Raw genomic sequence first — 6,000 nt, forward strand, 5'->3', positions numbered from 1 at the left:
TGTATGACTTCAGTACACGTGACAATAAGAGCTAAATCTAACAAAAAGTGGCTAAAGTAACACTCCTGTTTAAGAAAGGCCAGAGGCAGGAGACAGGAAATTACAGGCCATTTAGCCTGACCTCAGTCATTGGTACAATTTTCAAGTCCATTATTAAGGAAGAGATTGTGGCGTATTTGGAAGAACATGGTAAAATAGTGCTGAGTCTGCATGGCTTCATCAAAGGGAAGTCATACCTGACAAATTTGTTCGAATTTTTTGCTGAGGAAATGAAAACTTAGGCAAAGGAGAGCCAATGAATGTGATCTATTTGTATTTTCAAACGGCCTTTGACAAGGTGCCACACAGGAGGCTGCTAAATGAGAAGGTGTTGGGGCAAGGTGCTGACATGGACGGAGGATTTACTGACTGGCAGCAGGCAGAGAGTGGGGATGGAGGGGTCTTTTTCAGGAATGGCGGCCGGTGACTAGTGGAGGTCCACGTGGGTCAGTGTTGGGACCATAACTATTTCTGTTATACATTATCGATCCGGATGAAGAAACTGAGGGCATTGTTGGTAAATTTGCGAGTGACACAAAGCTAATGGAGGAACAGGTAGTGTTAAGGAAATGGGGAGGTTACAGAAAGAGTTGGACAGGGGGGCAAATAAATGGCAGTTGGAATGTGTGAAGTTAGTGGGAAGAATAGAATCCCTATAGTGTGGGAGCTGATCATTTGGCTCATCAAGTCCACACCAACCCTCCAGAGAGCATTCGAACCAATCTTTGTAACCCGACATTTCCCATGACTAAGCCAATATATCCTTAGGCATTACAGGCAATTTCTCACGGCCAATCCACCTAATATGCACATTTTTGGGCTGTGGGAGGAAACCCATAAAGACACAGGGAGAATGTGCAAACTCTCCACTAATGGTCACCTGAGGCTGGAATCGAACCCAGGTACCTGGCACGGTAAGGCAGCAGTGCTAACCATGAAGCCGCTGTGTCACCCCTGAGAAAAGTGGGAACAACAGACCTTGCTTGGATAATGAGGGAGCAGCTCTATTTCTGTCCAGTAGCATGCGAGTCGAACATGATAGCCACTACACAAACACCTAGAGAGGTAGACTATTTTCTAAATGTGAAGGGGGTTCAGAAATCTGAAGCACAAAGGGACTTAGGAGTCCCAGTTCAGGATTGTCAGAAGGCTAACAGGCAGGTTCAGTTGGCAGTTAGGAAGGCAAATGCAATGTTAACATTCATTTCAGGAGGGCTAGAATACAAGAGCAGAGATATACAGAAATATATAAGACTCTGGTCAATCCACGTTTGGAATATTGTGAGCAGTTTTAGCCCCCAGATTGATGTTGGCGGGATCTGGGCAAGAATGATCCTGGGGATGAAGGGCTCGTCATATGAGGAACAGATGAGGACCCTAGGTCTGGACTTGATGGAGTTTAGAAGGATGAGGGGAGGTTTGATTGAAACTTGCAGGATACTGAGAGGGCTGGATAGAGTGGACCTGGAGAAGACGTGTCCGCTAGTAGGAGAGACAAGGACCTGAGGGCACAGTCTCAGAGTGAAGGGACAACCCTTTAGAACTGAGGTGAAGAGGAATTTCTGCAGCCAGAGGGTGGGGAATCTGCGGGACTGATTGTCATAGAGGGCTGTGGACGTCAAGTCATTAACTGTATTTAAGACAGAGATAGAGAAGTTCTTGATTGGCAAGGGGATCAAGGGTCATGGGGAGAAGGCAGGAAAATGGGATTGAGAAACATATCAGCCATGATCGAATGGTGGAGCAGGTCTTAATGGGCCGAATGGCCTAATTCTGCTCCGATATCATATCTTTGCAGTACCGAGGGAATGATGTACTTTGAAAGGTGACAATTTACAGATACAATGTGCAACTGAGACTCCGTCTGCCTCTCAGATGGGAATAAAAGATCCCATGGCCCCCATTTCAAAGGAATTCTCTCCAGTTCATGCCTGATAGTAATGCCTCCAACAGCATAAAAACAAATCGGTTGCAGGAGCTTGTTGTGCACAAATTGACAGTTACATTCCCTCCATCCCAACAGCAATGACACCTCAAAACGTACTTCATTGACTTTAAGTACCATTTTTACTTATTGGCAATCCCTAATTGCCCAGTGGGATTGTGGGTCTGGAGTCACATGTAGGCCAGACCAAGTAAGAATGGCAAATTTCCTTCTCTTAAAGAACACCAGTGAAGCAGATGGATTTTAGAACAATAATTTCATAGTCATCATTACACTCTTATTCCCAGGTTATTATAGAAGCAAGGCAGTCTTTGTGTAGAGCCGCAGGAGAAAGGGGAGATACTAAATGAGTATTTTGCATCAGTGTTTACTGTGGAGAAGGACATGGAAAATATAGAGTATAGGGAAATAGATGGTGACATCTTGAAAAATGTCTATATTACAGAGGAGCAAGTGCTGGATGTCTTGAAAGCATAAAAGTGGATAAATCCCTAGGACCTGATCAGGTGTACCCGAGAACTCTGTGGGAAGCTAGGGAAGTGATTGCTGGGGCCTCTTGCAGAGATATTTGTAAGATCAGAAGTCACAGGTGAGGTGCCGGAAGACTAGAGGTTGGCAAACGTGGTGCCACTGTTTAAGAAGGGCGGGAAGGATAAGCCAGGGAACTAGAGACCAGTGAGCCTGACCTCGGTGGTGGGCAAGTTGTTGGAGGGAATCCTGAAAGACTGTATGTACATGTATTCGGAAAGGCAAGGACTAATTAGAGATAGTTAACATGGCTTTGTGCATGGGAAATCATGTCTCACAAACTTGATTGAGTTTTTTGAAGAAGTAACAAAGAGGATTGATGAGGGGAGAGCAGTAGATGTGATCTATATGGACTTCAGTAAGGCGTTCAACAAGGTTTCCCAGGGGAGACTGGTTAGCAAGGTTAGATCTCATAGAATACAGGGAGAACTAGCCATTTGGATACAGAACTGGATCAAAGGTAGCAGACAGAGGATGGTTGTGGAGGGTTGTTTTTCAGACTGGAGGCCTGTGACCAGTGGAGTGCCACAAGGATTGGTAATGGGTCCACTACTTTTCATCATTTATATAAATGATTTGGATGTGAGTATAAGAGGTATAGTTAGTAAGTTTGTAGATGACTCAAAATTGGAGGTGTAGTGGACAGCAAAGAGGGTTAGCTCAGATTACAACGGGATCTTGATCAGATGGGCCAATGGGCTGAGAAGTGGCAGATGGAATTTAATTTAGATAAATGTGAGGCAGGGCATATTGGGAAAGCAAATCTTAGCAGGACTTTTACACTTAATGGTAAGGTCCTCGGGAGTATTGCTGAACAAAGAGACCTTGGAGTGTAGGTTCATTGCTCCTTGAACATAGAGTTTCAGGTCAATAGGATAGTGAAGGCAGTGTTTGGTATACTTTCTTTTATTGGTCAGAGTACAAAGAACAAAGAAACTTTACAGCGCAGGAACAGGCCCTTCGGCCCTCCAAGCCTGAACCGATCTAAAACAACTGTCTAAACCTATCGCCCAATTCCTAAGCATCTGTATCCTTCTACTCCCCACCTACTCATGCATCTGTCCAGACGCATCTTAAATGAATCTACCATGCCTGCCTCTACCACCTCTACTGGCAAATGCCCACCATCCTCTGTGTGAAGTACTTGTCACGTGTATCCCCCTTAAACTTTCCACCTCTCACCTTCAAAGAATGACCTCTCGTTATTGAATCCTTCACCCTGGGAAAAAGTTTGTCTCTATCCACCCTGTCTATATACCCTTCATGATTTTGTAAACCTCAACCAAGTCCCCGCTCAATCTCCTTTTTTCTAATGAAAATAAACCTAACCTATTCAACCCCTCTTCATAGCTAGCACCTAGTATTGAGTACAGGAGTTGGGAGGTCATGTTGCAGCTGTACAGGACATTGGTTAGGCCACTGTTGGAATATTGCGCGCAGTTCTGGTCTCCCTCCTATCGGAAAGATGTTGTGAGTCTTGAGCTATAGGGAGAGGTTGAATAAGCTGGGGCTGTTTTCCCTGGAGCATCAGAGGTAAGGGGTGACCTTAGAGAAGTTTATAAAATTATGAGGGACATGGATAGAATAAATAGACAAAGTCTTTTTCCTGGGGTGGAGGGATTCCAGAAAAGAGGGCATAGGTTTAGGGTGAGAGGGGAAAGATATAAAAGAGACCCAAGGGGCAACTTTTTCACGCAGAGGGTGGTACGTGTGTGGAATGAGCTGCCAGAGGGAGTTGTGGAGGCTAGTACAATTGCAACATTTAAAAGGCATCTGGATGGGAATATGAGTAGGAAGGGTTTGGAGGGATATGGGCCAGGTGCTGGCAGGTGGAACTAGATTGGGTTGGGATATCTGGTCGGCATGGACGGGTTGGACTGAAGGGTCTGGTTCCGTGCTGTACGTCTCTGCGACTCTCTGACTCTAATTCAAATTCCCACTATCTGTTCTGGCAGGATTTGAACCTAGCTCCCCCTGCCCGCCGGGCCATTTCTTGGGCCTGAGGATTAAGAGTCTGGCAACACTAGCCACTGTTGGCCATCATCTACCTCTTGAGATCATGATATATTGCAACTCTTTTTGCTTTAACCCCAACAGCTTAACTTATTCCTTTTTCCCTCATATCTTTCCCCAGTTTTCCCTTAAATGTATTTCTGCCATTCACCTTATTCACACCGTGTGCCGGGAATTCTATACCCTCCTCATTCTCTGAATCCTGAATTCTGTCAAATGACTTGTTGGTGAGTCTTTGATGTTCTTGGCCCCTGGTCAATTCACTCATTACAACTTGTGCAGTATCCCTGGGTCTCCTTCAAAACAGAGAGAGCTATAAAGTTAAAAACAAGTCCTCATTCACAAAATAAAAAAAAACTCATTTGTTTCCCCCTCAGAGGTGTTGTCTAAAATTGGGATATGGTGTCCCCTGCTGTCCAAAGTTTGTAATTGGTTCAATTTCAAAATAAAGCTTTCAATACAGAATGACTAAAAGGTCACAAAGCATGTCCGCATCTCATCTTCAATGTATGCCCCCTAGTATTAGACATTTCAACTCTGGGAAAAAGATTCTGACCATCAACGCTATCTATGCATGTCATAGTATTATAGACTATTATCAAGTTTCCACTCAGCCTCTGTTACTCAGAGAAAACAGCCAGAGATTTTCTAACCTCTCCTTATAGCTCATACCCTGTAATCCAGGCAGCATCCTGGGAAACATCTTCTGCACCCTCTCCACATCTTTCCTACGATGTGGCGACCAGAGTTGAAGGCAACACTCTAAGTGCAGCCTAACCAACGTCTTATTAAGCTACATTCATGGAAGTGATTGTGGTCCCAGCACTAAATTCATGACTCCTTGTCAATCATAAATGTATCTAACTCAGCCTTGAATAAATCCTGTGAGCCAAGGACTAATTTCCGATCACTCATCTCCGTGCTCGATGCACTTATCTAGTCCAGCAGAACTTTATCTTGCTCTAGTCTCCCGCAAGCTAGGTTATGATCTCTGACTGATTGAGTGCCGGACTCTCAGATCCAGACATGCAGCAACACCCAACGTCAGCACGAACCAGGATATTTAGTAGACATTGCATCGAGAGGTAGTCCTATGAGCTCAACAAGTTGCAGCATGCTGGAAGTAACCAGCAGGGAATATCCATCAGCAGCGACTGCTGCCAAGTCGCATGATGTTGTTGTGATGTTATTGGAATTCAGAAACTTTCAAACGTAGGCTTCTCCTGGTTCAAGTTTCTATCCCCCAGCAGTTTCTCATCAGAAAGCAGCCAGCAACGTGGAAATCCACACACACACACACACACACATACCCACACACAGACACAGACACAGACACACAGAAAGACACACACATACACACACACACACACGCACACACACACACAGACATACCCACACACACAGACACAGACACACATACACACACACACAAAGACATACACACACACAGATACACACACACACACAGACATACC

This window comes from Hemiscyllium ocellatum, chromosome 33, assembly GCF_020745735.1.
Source record: "Hemiscyllium ocellatum isolate sHemOce1 chromosome 33, sHemOce1.pat.X.cur, whole genome shotgun sequence".
Lineage (NCBI taxonomy): Eukaryota > Metazoa > Chordata > Chondrichthyes > Orectolobiformes > Hemiscylliidae > Hemiscyllium > Hemiscyllium ocellatum.